Source organism: Phragmites australis, chromosome 5 (assembly GCF_958298935.1).
Source record: "Phragmites australis chromosome 5, lpPhrAust1.1, whole genome shotgun sequence".
In the NCBI taxonomy this organism is placed as follows: domain Eukaryota; kingdom Viridiplantae; phylum Streptophyta; class Magnoliopsida; order Poales; family Poaceae; genus Phragmites; species Phragmites australis.
Window position 1 is genome coordinate 31,440,899 of NC_084925.1, and position 15,628 is coordinate 31,456,526.

A 15,628-nucleotide genomic window follows, 5' to 3' on the forward strand; every position below is an offset into this window, starting at 1 on the left:
GCTCAGTCGAAGGCGCGGCGTCCACCGAAGCTCGTGTAGAGGAGGAGGGTAAAGTTGTAAATATACTAATGTGCTTAGAATTGTACCAAAATACCCTCGAATATGCCGACAATGTGGCAGTTAGGGGAGCGACGTTGTAAAATATAACTTGGAGTGGTTGAGTATGGGCTATAAATAGACCGACATTATAACTGAAGTGACGGTGGACATTAATGATATGGCACAGTTTTCCATAAGCGCGACACTTTAGGAAACCATCGGCTTTCCCCCGAAAGGCCAAAATCCCACCCCTGTGTTTGGTAACTTAGTCTCCAATAGTTGGCGCCGACCATGGGGATCAAACATAGCGAAGACATGCCACCTAAAAAGAAGCTGAAGCCACTCGGTACATTGGCACACATTGTCAGAGCGGCCGATTCTAGTGGGGGCTTCGGCTGAAACACTCCATTCAGTGATGGAGCCAGGTAACACTTCGACTGGTGGAGCTGATGGCGTCCAGCTAGGATAATATGCTGTGAATGTGGTGGCCTCAGGCAATGGCGAAGCTCGCCATGAAGACATTCTCTAGGAAGATGCAACTGTAGCAATACAAAGAGTGGAAACTAACCTCCATGCTCGCTTTGAAGCTTCGGTAGAAGAAAGAGGGAAAGCACATCTTGTTGATGGGTCTGACGACCTCAGTAATCTGGGAGGGTATGAAGAAGAAGAAGAAACCAAATAGGAAATATCAGCCAAGCTAGAAGCCAAAGAATTGGAGAGGCAAATTGCACAGAAAAAGCGCATGTTGGATAGCTTGGTAGTAAGTCGGAAGGCTGTGGAGTACCGCTGACGAGCCGACGAAGCGAGAAGAACCCTGAAGAAAATGCAAGAAGAGATTAAGATGTTGCAATGGGCAGATGAACAGACCTGTCACATGATGACCCCTCCATCAGCATTTGAAACATGGCCAGTGTAGGATCTTCGCCTTAGGTCATGCGCGGGCGACCCAGAATCACCACTCTCCATCGACTTGCAGAACCAGCCCTGACCTCTAGGCTTCAAGATGCCAAGGGTGGTAATGTTTGACGGAGAGTTAGATCTAAAGGAATTCGTTATGAGTTTCGAGGCAGCAGTTGAATCCGCTGGGGGAGACTACACAACACTGGCAAAGGCATTTGTGTTGGCAGTCAAGGGGATAGCGAGGTCGTGGTACTCCACTTTGCCTCTAGGATCCATTTACTCATGGGAGCAGTTGCGTAGTGCCCTTTATAGTAATTTCCAAGAAAATCGAGTAGAGAAGGTTTACCGCCGGTGACCTCTTCGCAGTCAAGCAATAGCCAACAGAGACATTGCAGAGCTATATGCGTCGCTTTGTGCATGTTCGTTACCAGTCGAAGGGCTTGAGCGAAGATACCATCATTGATGCTGCTATCCAGGGCATCAGAGGAGGACTTTTGGCAGAAAAGCTTACACGAAAGAGGTCAGAGAGTGTACATGAGCTCCTCAGCAAGATGGAGGAGTATGCAAGGTCTGAGATGGATCAGCTTTGGAGAAAAAGTGAGCTGGCAGCGTCTAAAACGTCGAAGCTAAATTCATCAAGCAGGGACACAAATGCTAGCCAGTCGAGGGACAGGCCAAAGCATATGAAAAAAATTGAAGCATTTGAATGCATATCAAAGCAAAAAGAAATCAACCAGATAGACTTTGGACCGATCGAGGTCGTGCAAGAGTTCATCGAAACACAAGGCGTGGGTACTCAAGACGGTCAAAGTGGTAGAGGCCGCGGAGGCCGACGGGGTCGAGGAGCATGGGCTCTGTGGGACCCGGCCACACTATACTGTGAGTTGCATGGTGAAGGTGCTGGTCATAGGACTAAGTAGTGCCAGTAGGTCATAGCTTTGAAAGAAAGCTTAGGGAAACAACCATTCAATTCTGCAAAAGTCGTGCATCATGCCGCACATTTCAGGCAGGGCGACGTGTGGGAATTTAATCAGACCCATGGCCCAAGCCCCACAACGTTCACTAATTAGTTGTGACTAATGACTGCAACGGCACATTATACTCCTACGCCTTCGTCTTCGCCAGACCAGACCTTTGGTCAGCTAACAACTTTCCAAGCACAACTCCCATCCCCTCTGCCAAGACCAATAATCGAAGCCCCTCCAAAAGCTAGCAGATCGGTGAACATAGTAAACCGTGGACTCATTGTTGTGTTGGCAATCACTAGAGGATCCAATTAGGAAACTGAGTCAAGAAACAACAAAAAGAATATGTGTGAAGGGTTAACCATGTGGGTATAGGACCTACTTATGTCCATTTGAAGTGGTCTCATGTACCCATTACCTTCTCAACGGAGGACATGAGGGTCCTAGATTACCCGCATACGGATGCCTTTGTCATCACTGCAAACATTTCAGAAAATGTAGTGCATAGAATCCTCATAGATGATGGAAGCTCGATAGACATCATCTTCGTCGACACTTTTGATAGGATGGGCATGCAACAAAATGAACTTTGACAGGCTGGGTCCCCGTTGCTAGGCTTCGGGGGAAAAGCAATTAATGATTTGGGAAAAATAGAGATCCCGGTTTTGTTTGGTGAAGGGTCAATTTTTCAGACGAAGGATATTATCTTCTATATGGTTGATATCATCTATCCTTACAATGCAATTTTCGGACAGGGAGTCTTGAATAGATTCGGAACAATACCGCACCATGGGTATTTGTGCATGAAAATGTCCAGTCTTGGGGGTATCATAACGGTGTTCGGAGATCAACAAGTGGCTCGTAGAATTAAAGTGGGAAATACTCTGGACAAGCGAAATGTTCATGTAGTAGTAGAACCTTCGATGAATCCTGAAGAATGTGAAGAATAGTCACAGACACAGCGGGCGACGAAGGCTAGGCCCGAAGGCTAGACCAAGAAGGTGCTGCTGTGTCAAGACAGGCCGGACAAAGCAGTTATCATCGGGGCAGAGATCACAGAGGAAGCTGAGCGAAGGTTGATACGATTCCTTCGCAACAACGAAGATGTCCTCGCTTGGTCTCCAAAGGATTTTTAAGGAGTCAATAGAGAAATCATTCAGTATACTCTAAATGTCGACCCGAATGCGAAGCCGAAGAAGCAAAAGCTTTGGAAGGCTTCAAAAGAGAGAGAGGATGCAGTGAAGGCTAAGGTGCAGAAGCTGCTTGACGTTGGGGTGGTTCGCGAACTGTTGCATTTAGAGTGGCTAGCCAACCCGGTGCTAGTTAAGAAAAGTAATGGCAAATGGAGAATATGTGTAGATTTCACAGACCTTAATAGAGCTTGTCCAAAGGATGGCTTTCCTTTGCCACGCATTGATCAATTGGTGGACTCCACGGCTAGATGTGAGATGTTGAGCTTTCTGGATGCATATTCGGGTTACCAGCAGGTTTTGATGGCAAAGGAGGATGAGGAAAAAGCAAGTTTTAGAACCTCCTTCGGTATATATTGTTTTGTAAGGATGGCCTTCGGCCTTTGGAATGCTAGTGCCACCTTCACTAGGTTGGTCCAAATAGTGCTGAAGACACAGCTGAGGCGAAATGTCTCTGCATACGTTGATGATGTAGTGGTAAAAAACAACATAGAGGACAAACACCTCGATGATCTTCGAGAAACTTTTGAAAGTCTGTGAAGTGCAGAATTAAAGCTAAACCCAGAAAAATGTGCATTTAGTGTACGATCTGGGAGGTTGCTGGGCTTCTTGGTCTTAAAAAGGGACATCGAAGTAGATGCTCAGAAAATTCAAGCGATACTTGACATGAGACCTCCTCAGAGCAAGAAACAAGCACAGCACCTAGCAGAAAGATTGGCAGCTCTAAACCGGTTCATCGCCAGATCCGCCGAGCGAAGCCTTCCTTTCTTCAAAACACTTAAAGGCTCTGACCCTTTCAAATGGGGTGCGGAGTAGCAGAATGCCTTCGATGAGTTAAAGAAGTACTTGACGGAGCTGACGGTCCTTTCTAGCCTAGATCCCAAGGCTGAGTTGTTGTACATAGCAGCATCTCCTTTGATAGTAAGTGTTGTACTTGTGCAAGAGAGGCAAGTAAATGACAAAATGCAGAAATTTTCTATATACTATGTGTCAGAGGCTTTGGCAGAGCCGAAGAGGTTCTACTCTGAGATGGAGAAGATGGCTTACGCGCTGGTGATGGCATCGCGAAAGCTTCGCCATTATTTCACAACTCACAAGATAACAGTGCCCACCTCCTTACCCCTTCACGACATGTTTGAAAATTGTAAAGCTACAGGAAGAATTAGAAAATGGGCCACAGAGGTTACGGCATTCATGCTGGCCTTTATCGCAAGGACGGTAATAAAATCTCAGGCACTAGCGGAGTTTTTGGCAGATTGGATGCCGCAGGCCGAAGCTCAAGAGGAAATCCCGTCAGACCCGGTATGGATCGTGTATTATGATGGAGCCTGGGGGGTTTTGGGTGCTGGTGTGGCGGCAGTAGTATCTTTGCCCTTAGGATTAAAGTTGCGATACGCCGCCAGGCTCGAGTTTCGGTTAACAAACAACATCGTAGAGTACGAAGCAGTTCTCCTTGGTCTTCGTAAGGCACGGGCATTGGGCGCCCGAAGGGTCCTGGTCAAGATAGACTCTAAGGTGGTCGCGAGCCAAATTGACAAGACATTTCAAGCGAAGGAGCCAAAACTAGTTAAGTATATGGCAGCAGTGCGAAGCATGGAAAAGCATTTCATGGGGTTTATAGTCAAAAGCATATCAAGAAATGATAACATTGAGGCCAATGACCTCGCAACGGGCGCAACGCAACATATGCCAATTCCGCCGGATGTTGTTTATCAAAAGTTGAAGGTGCCAACTGTCAAGGCCCCTTTGCAGGTGACACGTTCTATCACCGTCATTGAGAGTGAAGATTGGCGCTCTCCTATAATGGGCTCGAAGATAATGTAGAGGCGAAGCGTATGGCGCAGAGAGCCAGAAACTATAAAATTGTGGGGGTCAACTTGTAGAAAATGGGAGTTTGTCACAAATGCTTTAGTGCATATCCCAAACAGAGGGGCAAAACTTGCTAAAAGATATGCACGGAGGACTGTGTGGCTCATATATCGGCACTCGAGCACTCGTCAGGAAAGCATTCAGGCAAGGGTTCTTTTGGCCGAAGGCAATCTCTGATGCGGAGTCCACAGTCCTAAGTTGCGTGAAGTGCCAATACTCGACGAAGGGCTCGAACAGGACTTTGAAAAAGTCATAACTCATACCCCCGGTCTGGCCCTTAATACGCCAGGGAATTGACCTTATTAGAATTTAACAGCTGCCACAGGAAATTTGCGCTATGTTGTTGTCGCAGTTGAGTACTTCTCCAAATGGGTGGAAGCAATGCCGCTGGTGAACATAACATCAAAAAATATCCAAAAATTCTTGTGGCAAAACATCATCTACCACTTCGTCGTCCCTCGCGAAGTGACAACTGATAATGGCATGCAATTTGACAGTGAAGGGTTCAGTGAATTCTGTTAATACCTTGGAATTAAAGTCCACTTCGCGTCAGTATATCACCCATAGTCAAATGGAGCTGTGGAGAGGGTGAATGGCATCGTCTTAAATGGTGTCACAAGACTTCTACAAGGTCCGTCAAAAGGAAAATGGGTTGAAGAGTTGCCGAAGGTTTTGTGGTCAATAACGACAACAGTAACAAGACCAATAGAATTCATGCCTTTTCGTTTGCTCTTCGACGAAGAGGCGATGACTCTGGAGGAACGTAAAAATAAATCATTTCGTGGCACAGCTGAATCAGCCCAAAGTGAAGAATTGAAATCAAAGGATGCACCAGAGGAGATTAGAATGCAGGCCGTCAAAAACTTGACAAATTATCAGGAATAAACAAAGAGATGGAGAGACAAGAAAGTATCCCTGAAGGGGTTCATTCCTGGAGACCTAGTATTGCGAAGGGTCACCAATACTTCACCTGTGGAAAATTGTAGAGTAGGTGGGATGGACCTTTCTTGGTAAAGAGTTCTGAGGCCTGGGTCTTATCACCTAGCTACTATCGAAGGGGAAGAGCTTCCACACACATGGAATGCTAACAACCTTCACAATTTTTATGTGTAGTGAAGATTAAAAAGGTGTCTTCGTATTGATGGATGAAGTACATGCAATAGCTTTACATTTATGTAATATTTAATTCCGTATTTCAATCAAAACAATGTACATATACTGTACTCTTTTCCTCACAGGGGGAGCCCTTTGTCATGGTGTGAGGTTTTTAACAAGGCATAAACCTTTGTAAACCTTCTATAATACATGAAATTACCCCCCAAAAAGCGTGTACTTCTGTAGAATTTATTGCATAAATTTATCGTCGGAGTGGTGCAGACATTCGATAGAATGGTGTACACGGGAACAAACACGCAGCAAAAGTCCGAAGCATATAAATACTTTGTAGTTCTCCACATTTTAAAGCATTTATCCTTCATCGACATTTTCTCCCTAATGGCAAAATAATAATTATTAAATTGCGCCTATGCATATCTATTTAATGATCGAAAAAGCAGAAGTGTTGCCCGACCTCAAAGAAGGTGGCGCACCTCGACTAGAAGTCGGGGGGCTAAGAATGACAGCCCCCGCACCGAAGGAAAAAGAGACCTTCGAAAACAAGTGCTGCACGACCTCAAAGAAGACGGCACACCTCTCGACTAGAAGTCGGGGGCTAAGAGTGCCTACCCCGCACCGAAGGCAAAAGATACCTTCGGAAACAAAGGTCAAAGTGTTGCCTGACCTCAAAGAAGGTGGTGCACCTCTTGACTAGAAGTCAGAGGCTAAGAGTGTCTGCCCCTGCACGGAAGGGAAAAGAGACCTTTGGAAACAAAAACCGAAGTGTCACCTCACCTCAAAGAAGGTGGCACACCTCTCGAAAGTATAGTCTTCGCCAAACGATGCTTCGCACATGCTTCTGCCGAAGGTCCCTACGGCTTGAAGGTTGGGGGGGCATCATTTTTTCGATCGACGCTTCGCGCACACTGCTTTTGAAGGTCCATATGGCTTGAAGGTCAGGGGGATGGTGTTTTTTCAATCGATGTTTCGTGCACACTGCTACCGAAGATCCTACGGTTTGAAGGTCGGTGGGACATTATTTTTCGATCAATGCTTCGTGCATGCTGCTACGGAAGGTCCCTACGATGAAAATATTAAGCCAAAGGCCCGCACGATGAAGAGCAGCGACCCAATTGATACGTTCAACATGAAATGGCCGAAGATAATAATCATTACAAGCTCAACTTTATTTCGCAAATTCATCAACATCAGGATCTACAAAGTCCTTATACCATCCGCTGAAACTAAATTGAAAGGCGATGCCCTGATTGACATGAAAAGGCTATGTTGGATCCAGCGGGGATCCAATATAGCTAAACGAAGAGGTGCTAGATGAGGGCGTAGGTGAAGCACTTCTATCTTCGACATGTCACATTCCTTGCAAAGAATAAGGCCCCACGCAGTAGTAAAACTGAAAATGACCGGGCAAGAGTCAGTGTCATCTTTTGGCTCGGGCTTCGATTCGGCGAGTAGATGCGGAGGCGTGAAGTCTCCACGCGCAATTCTACGGGTCTCCCGCTCAGCCCTACAAATCCCTAAAATTGAAAGGCTAAACGACTTCCAATACGCTTTAGAGTTAGCATTCCTCACATCATAGGGCCTAGACTTCGCTCTCTACTTGTCAAAATTGATGGCTGGGTGGCGAGGATGAAAGGAATCCCAGCAAGACTAGGACATAAAAAACCATCCTCCATCATAGTGATGGGAAGAATATCTTTGGCTACTTGCGCAGTGTCCGAAGGGAGGACCTGCGCAAGTGGAGAAGGTAGTCAAAAACGTTAAACAAGAAATAAAAGCATATATATTACAGAAGTCAATTGAACATTCAACCCAAAACAGCACTTCGTGCACTCAGACTTGCTCTCGATCTTTGGCCGCCTTGGTGGTGTCCCCAATGTTTCATGAAGCGGCAACCTGTGAGGCTAGTAGGACAGAGGCTCTAGCAGAAGAGGGACCATCCTTCGCCTTTGCCTATAGAACAAAAAACTCATAAATATGCGGCCAGGTGACAAAAAACTCGAGGGCATAGCTGAGAAGCATACTCGTTGATGGTTCATTTTTGCTTCTCAAAGGGCCAATTCGTGACCATGTTTACACCAGTAATTGGTCACGAATGATCATGCAGTGGCCTTCATCGCCTTTGTCATAACCGCAGTCAATATATCCAAAGGATAGAAAAACGTTGGCTTTTGAAGCGTCGTGTGATGGTCACAATCGGTAATCTCAATAGATTGGACTACACTTCTGGTCGAGACCATGGCACAGAAGTCACCATATAACTGAGTCGTGGGCAAAAAGCTACTACTGGTATCAGTAATCCATCCGAGAAGGCCACCTAGCCCGATATCATTAAGGGTTGGAGGCATGATGAAGCATCGATTTTCTCAAAAAGTCTTGCTAATAGCTTTGCTAGATGCATTGGCCTTCGGCTACAGAGACTCTAGTACTATAAAGGCGTCGTTACATAGCTGCTTTGCCTCCTCTAATTCTTCACACAACTGTTGCGCTACATCTTTTTCAGCGTTGTGAAGGGCTTGAAGCAAAGACACATTACCTTCGGACGCCATTAGGTTCTTACGGAGATAAATTACCTCTTCTTCTGCACTTTGTTTACCCGAGCGAAGGGCGCACACTTCTTTTTTGAGCTGTTGCGAGTGTAAAATAGCCTCCTTCGTCTATCGCTCATAATCCCTCTTCTGGGCTTCGGCTTTCTCCGCCCGTGCTTGATACAGAGCCCTTTGTCCCTCCGCATTTTTTACGCGAGCTTCTGCGTGCTTCGCATGTTTGTGTTGAGCATGCGAAAGAAGCATAACCTGCGATAGCACTGCAACATGAGAATGGGTAAGCGAAGAAAAGCCGAATGACAATACAAAATAACCTCGTGATTGCCACGTTGGAGGCATTAATAAGTTCAGACACAGGCTTCCGCGCCAGCGGAATCTCAAGCTCGGGAAGAATGAAGCTGTCGAATATTTTCTTCACGTCGTTCACCTCCTCAGAACTTGGCTCAAATGAAGTAAGATTCAGAGTTTCCGTGTCAATTGCCTTAGCATCTAGTAAGCCACTAAGTCACATGAGTCCCTTGCCGCCACGGTGGGGCGAAGTTGGCTAAGCATTCTCCTCTTCGGTGTCTATGGCTATGTGGCCTTCAGAAGAATTGTCCTCACTGGAAGAGCTGGAGGATGATTCAACTCTTGTTCCTTCGAGTTTCTTGGCTCCCTCCTCCACTGGTTCAGCAATGATATGCAAATCCGAAGGTGCATCCTCGTTGTCACTAAATATGAGAGTGGCAAGGTCCACTTGCATAGAAATTCCAGACTTCAGTGAAGCGGCGTAAAATTCTTATGTACCCTTTAGAGGTGCCTGTCGAAGAGGCATAGCACAAATGGTTGTTGAGCCTTCAGGGATCTCTTCATCGCTCAAGTTGTCAAAGGTCACTTGACAAAGTCTCTTCTTCAAGGATGGAGCTTTCTTTTTTCTACCTCCTCGCGGTGAAGGGTTTTCGATCTTCCTCTTTTTCTGACTTTTGGGAACAGAGGCTTCACCGGTCTCAGTGTTCGGGGAGCGGTCATCTTCTCCTTGACTCGATGATAGCAAAGACACCTTTGGCCTGTCTTTGTAAACAAGGCCTCGTAGATCAAAAATCCAGTTGAGCCAGTGACCAAGAGCCTGGTCAGCGCAAAGTTGAGCCTCGCCTTGGGTGAATTTCCCTAGGAGAAGCATAGCTTTGGTCTCCACTTCACCCACTGTCAAGTCTGTCCCGAAGCACATAATGTAAGGAAAAGCCAGAAAGTCGAAGTGCAATTAGGAACAGGATAACAGAAATACCTGAGAAACCTCTAAAATCAAGCTGGGGACAACAAAGTCCCTCCGACCCTTTATCACTGAATCTTGGGATGGACCAGCCTTGGCTGAGGGGCCACACCTCGGATGCCATGAACTCTTCTACGAGGTTGCGCGTGCTCAGGTCCTTCGTACACCTGGTGAAGGCTTCAAATGCCACCCTCTGGGAGTCATTCAGTAGTACATCTAAGGCTCAGTTATCCTTAACCTCTCCGCACTTGGACATAAGGTACTCCTTTTGGTCTATCTTATGGTAGAACCACCATTGTGTCCAGTCCTTCGACCACTTGTTTTTGTATGCCATGACAGGCGTCGCTAGCATGTCGCGGTAGGTAAAGTTCATGTAACCGTAGTGAGCCTCGTTTTGCACACTGGACATGAAAAACAACTTCGACTGGTGGTGGAGTTTATGGGTGGCAACGAAAGCCCTGGCCGAGGCCTTTGCTCCTTCTGAACATGCCACCTAGGCAAATAGACTGAGCCAAATGATGGCTTCGAACAATTTTCATGTCCAGAGTTTCCTGGAGTTGGTGGAGGTAGACTTCGAACAATTTTAGAACCTTGGGGACCATCTCATTGTAGGGGAGGTGAAGCCCTACTCGGAAGTAATCCACAAAATTGATGGCCTCATCGTTTTCAGGCTCCAGAGTTTCCTGGTCCTTCGGAAGTCTGACCTTCAAAACATCACTAATCAGGCCTTCTTTAATTAGTCCAACCGGGACTTCTTCATCAACCTTAGATTGCCCAATCCAATATGTCTTCAGGTGGCTTGTTTTCCCTCTAGGAGCCATTAGATCTCTCAAGGCTTCGGAACAAGATGTGGGAGTCTTCGTACAAGATCAAGTGCTTCATTGAGTTTGTGTGGTAAAAAGTGAGGTGCTGGGTAGAGAGGGAGAGAGAGAGAGTGTGTGTATAGCGGTAAAAAAACAAGGCTAACAGCAGTTGAATCGGTGCGCGTTGGAAATAGAATCGTTTCCTTAAAAGACAGTGAAGTACAAACCGAAGGCACCTAGCATTTTTAAACATTAGCATCACGTGGGGGCAAAATCGTCAACCAAGTAAAATAAAAACATTTGAATAACAAAAGGGGGCTAATTGCTAAAGGGTAAAACGAGTCACCAGAAGTCTTCGATGGGCCGAAGGGGATGGCGTTCGGTTGTACCATTAGATTCACGGGTTTAGCCCATCGAAGGTGAACCTTACCCATGGGGGCTGCTGTTGGGGAATGGTCTCACATGCCCCCTTCAGACGGTGAGTTGAAGACCTCTGGTGAGCATTGTTTACTGACAAAGGGTGCAATTGTGTATTTCAGGAAATGCAGGACAGACAAACAATTTAAGCAAGCGACTCATGCCTTCTGGAGTAAGCCGAAGGCCAACTCACGACACCGAGTATCATCACAGGCGAAGCCTCTGGTGGGCTGTGAGGAACCATCCAAATAGTATTCTAATTAATCATTAAGTCGATCGTTTACTTAATCATGACTTCAACGATTAACCACAATATTATCCTGATAGTCCCGACACATGTTTTGTGCCCAAGATCGGAACACATGACTTACAAACATAAGCAATCACAACCAAGCTTAATAAAGAGTGAGTAATTAAATTATATTACAAGTTCTTAAGAATTTACAAGTTTAACAATTTATAGCAAAAGAGATCCAGGATGTACTAAAACTGATCAAATCCTAGCCCAAAGAGAAACTACGCAGTAGAAACAAAAGCTATAGACCACAAAAGGTGGGTGAAATCATATGCCCTCAGGCTTCACCTCAAAAGCGCAACCATCGAGTAGTTGCCTACTCATACCCGCCACCCTTGGCAGGCGTGAAGTAGCCAAAGAACAACTCCTCCTCGACAGTAATATCCGAATAGCAGCGTAAGTACGAAGGCACTCGAAAGACTTAATTCATATAGGCACTTATAAATAGCCCGACTCCAAAGATAGAGCATTTGGATATTAGCAAGAAGAGGCCACATGGTTAAGCAAATTTCATATACGAAAGCAAATCTGACATAACATGTGTGAGCATCGAAACTAGACCAAAGTAACAAACTAGCCTATAAATATCAACTGAACATAATGTAAAAGGAACCATAGGAATAAAATCTGTAAAGCACCATATGAACCCATCAACCACCTCAATCCACATTCGTAACTCTACGACTGTTGCAAATAGACAGAAGCATGCTCATGACCGAGAGCGCGGTATTTTGAAATGTTTTTACACCCTACAGGGGGTACTCCTTTACCTACACGACTTGAGGACCATACGGCTAGCATGACCACACAGGTCCATACAAGGGGTACTCATGTCAACCTTCTCCAATAAACCCTAACCGTTTGATCATGCGCCGATAGGTGCGGGAGTCATCAAGAACTATTCCCGGAGCAAACTGGATACCCCAATTGACCTCATGCCCGACACCATTGATCCGCATGCAAAAAGCCACAGCTACAAAGGTAATCAGCTTATCGTTCCCATATACGACATGCAGTAAGCACGGAAAGTGCTAAAGCCAACTGCAACAACGATCGATGTTTACGATTCAACTGGTCTACAGTGTCCGGGTTCCTCTCTCGACCTACCCATAGGAACTCCACATCCGGGCAGGAGAAACACCCCTAACACCGCTCACATCTTGACTCATCCTCATCACTCATCCAACCGACACCACAACCCATCATTGTGATCATAGTGTAAGTAATTAGGCCTATGCTCACAAACGATGAAACATTTCACCGCTCAACTTCTACCGAAGAACCTAAGCATGGTTAAGCAATTTGGTTAGCCTTTGAATTAGACATCATCAAGTTAAAGCCCGGCTACAAGGATATGAAATTCCAATACTCAAGATAGGTAAAGTAATGCATCAATATAGGTCTACCCATACCAAACTCAACAACAACTCGAACTTATGCATAACATACATAAAGCATATTTATCAATTTATATCATACGAGATCCAAATTATTGGGAGAAGTATGCTTAGATGCTTGCCTTGCTGCTTAGGTGACCGCCTAATGCTACCTGCACAACACTCATAGAATTCCGGTAGATCGGCGTCGCTTTCCACCACGATCGTGACATGCTCTGGTTCTTCGTTCACTAAAGAAGAACGTGTGCAATGATGAGCATGAATGAAATGCACAATGTATGCTACAATATGCATAACAACAAGCTAAAGATGTAAGACATACAGAGGAATAATGAAACTTGCGATCTAAACAATGCTAGAAAAGTAACAGGAGGCCGGAGACTCTGGGTTAAACTCGGAGACTCCAGGTTCCGGAACCTCCGTGCTATCCTCCGGACTGGGTTCTCGGTAGACATTTTCTAATTAACCCGGAACCTCCAAGCGAGTCCGAATACTCTGGGTCAGGCCGGATATTCAGGGTGAGGCTCCGGGTGCGGCTCTCTGCTAACTCCAAAACAAATCCACCCGGACTCTCTGGGTTTAACTCAAACTCTCTGGGTTCTGGCCGAGTTGAGTTCTAAAGTGTTTTTCCTCGGTCGATTCCGCTCACATGTTAAATCTATGCTACACAAACATGTATATGCACTATACAAAGGGTTTTAAATTTAAATTACACACTAACTCCGCATGAATTTTGAATACAATTTGATGGGGTTTTCACTAAGCTACCCAGACTATCCGGGTTGATCTGGAGTATCCGGGTTATCCAGAGTGATTTCTTCAAGGGGGAAAACCTGGTCGATTTGATTTGCGAGCCTCTCCAAGCTAAAGGAAAACATGTTTGGGATAGTTTATAGAGTCCAGAAATCACTCACCAACCTAGCAACACGATTCCTAACTCAAATTTCACCCAAATCCTTATTTTAGCTCCAAAGCTCAAGAATTTAAGAACTCACAACTTTAGCTCCAAACTCAAAATCGACCAACCAAATCATGCATTCTTGCCATGGGAAGCCTAAGGGACTTACCCACGGTGCTTATGGAGGTTGGTGACCGTCGGGGGATGAGGAAACACTCGGAAAGAGGAAGAACACCGGTGATCCTCGTCCTTCAACCAAGAACACCAAAACGAGTCAAAACAGGCTTTAATCTTTCGGGAAAATAAAAATGAATTGGATGGATGGGTAGCTTATGAGCTCGTGATCGCGTGAGTACCACATGCATACCTCAAATCCTTCTCTTGAGGTCGGATTTTGAGGAGAGGGAGAGAGTGCATGAGAGAGGGAGCTCAGCTCCTTGGGCCGGTTGAGAGCACGGGAGTGAGAAAGAGAGGGGGTGGGTGGGGCAGCTGCTGCCCATGAGGGAGAGAAAGGGGTGTTTGGCCCACTTCGGTGGGACCCACATGTTAGAGAAACAAGACATTTCTAATGCGATTTCTATTCTTTTCTCTCCTGAATTACCTTCTCTCATCCGATTGACTTTAAAAGAATTGCACTAGCATTCCAAAGTAAATTTCCCCAAAATTAATCATGACCCTAATGATGCATAATTAGACTTAATTATGTGATTACAGTTTTGGGAATGACACTGGCCTTCGTACGAAGACCGAAGTCCAGCCCGCGATGCTATGACGAAGCCAGTCAAAGGCGCGTTGAAGGTCCCGTCCGCAATGGACCTTCGAGAGCTCAGTCGAAGGTGCCGCGTCCGCCAAAGCCCGTGTAGAGGAGGAGGATAAAGTTGTAAATATACTGATGTGCTTAGGATTGTACCAAAATACCCTCGAATATGTCGGGAATGTGGCAGTTAGGGGGGCAACGTTGTAAAATATAACTTGAAGTGGTTGAGTACGGGCTATAAATAAACCATCATTGTAACTGAAGTGGTGGTGGACATCAATGATATCGCACAGTTTTCCATAAGCGCGCCACTTTAGGAAACCTTCGGCTTTCCCCCGAAAGGGCTGAAGTCCCACCCCTGTGTTTGGTAACTTAGTCTCCAACAACACCTAATGGAGTAATCTTCTTGTAATCCCGCGTGCAAGCGTTGCATTCCTGCCATTAACTCCTCAAACCTTGTCAATGTAATTTGACACACTATTCTCCTGCACCAAAGAATGAAAGGTTTCTACCACATCGTACATGATGTGTTCTAAAAACCAATTGCACACTAAGTCACAGAACTAAACCCATCTCATTTGCCTGGCCGATACCCTCAAACTAGACCACCAATGCTCGGCTCTACCTGAACAATGCAATGTAGCTAAGGATACCCACATGTCCTGAGAAATAGCGGCTAAGTTGAAGTACATCTCGAATTGATGAGTCCAACCAATTGGATTGTCCCCTTGGAAAGTAGGGAAGTTCAGCTTGGGCCTGGAAATTGCAAAACTAAAAGAGGACTCATTGGTTTTGGACTGTCCATGGGTTGTTCATATGGAGCATGAGGTGGTATGTATGTGGAATGATGAGTATTACGCCTATGGGGGTGCACATGTGCAGTGTGTGATCTATCCTGGCTAGCTTCGACGTCGGACATATGAACATTGGTCCTAGCAAGAATGTCAGTATAGACGAATCCAAACGAAGGAACCGGGGGTGACCAATAGACCCGTCAGTGTCAGGCTTACCATCCACCTGAAGCTTCTCAATTCTCTCCTCCTCGTTGCCATCACCTTCATACTTGGTCATCCTAATCTCTGGCGCTGATGAAACCCACAAGTAATTCATGCCCTTGAACACCCTGACCAATTCCGTTAGCGTACCTTGGATGGTACCGAGCTGATCTTTAAACAGGTCCATCCATAACT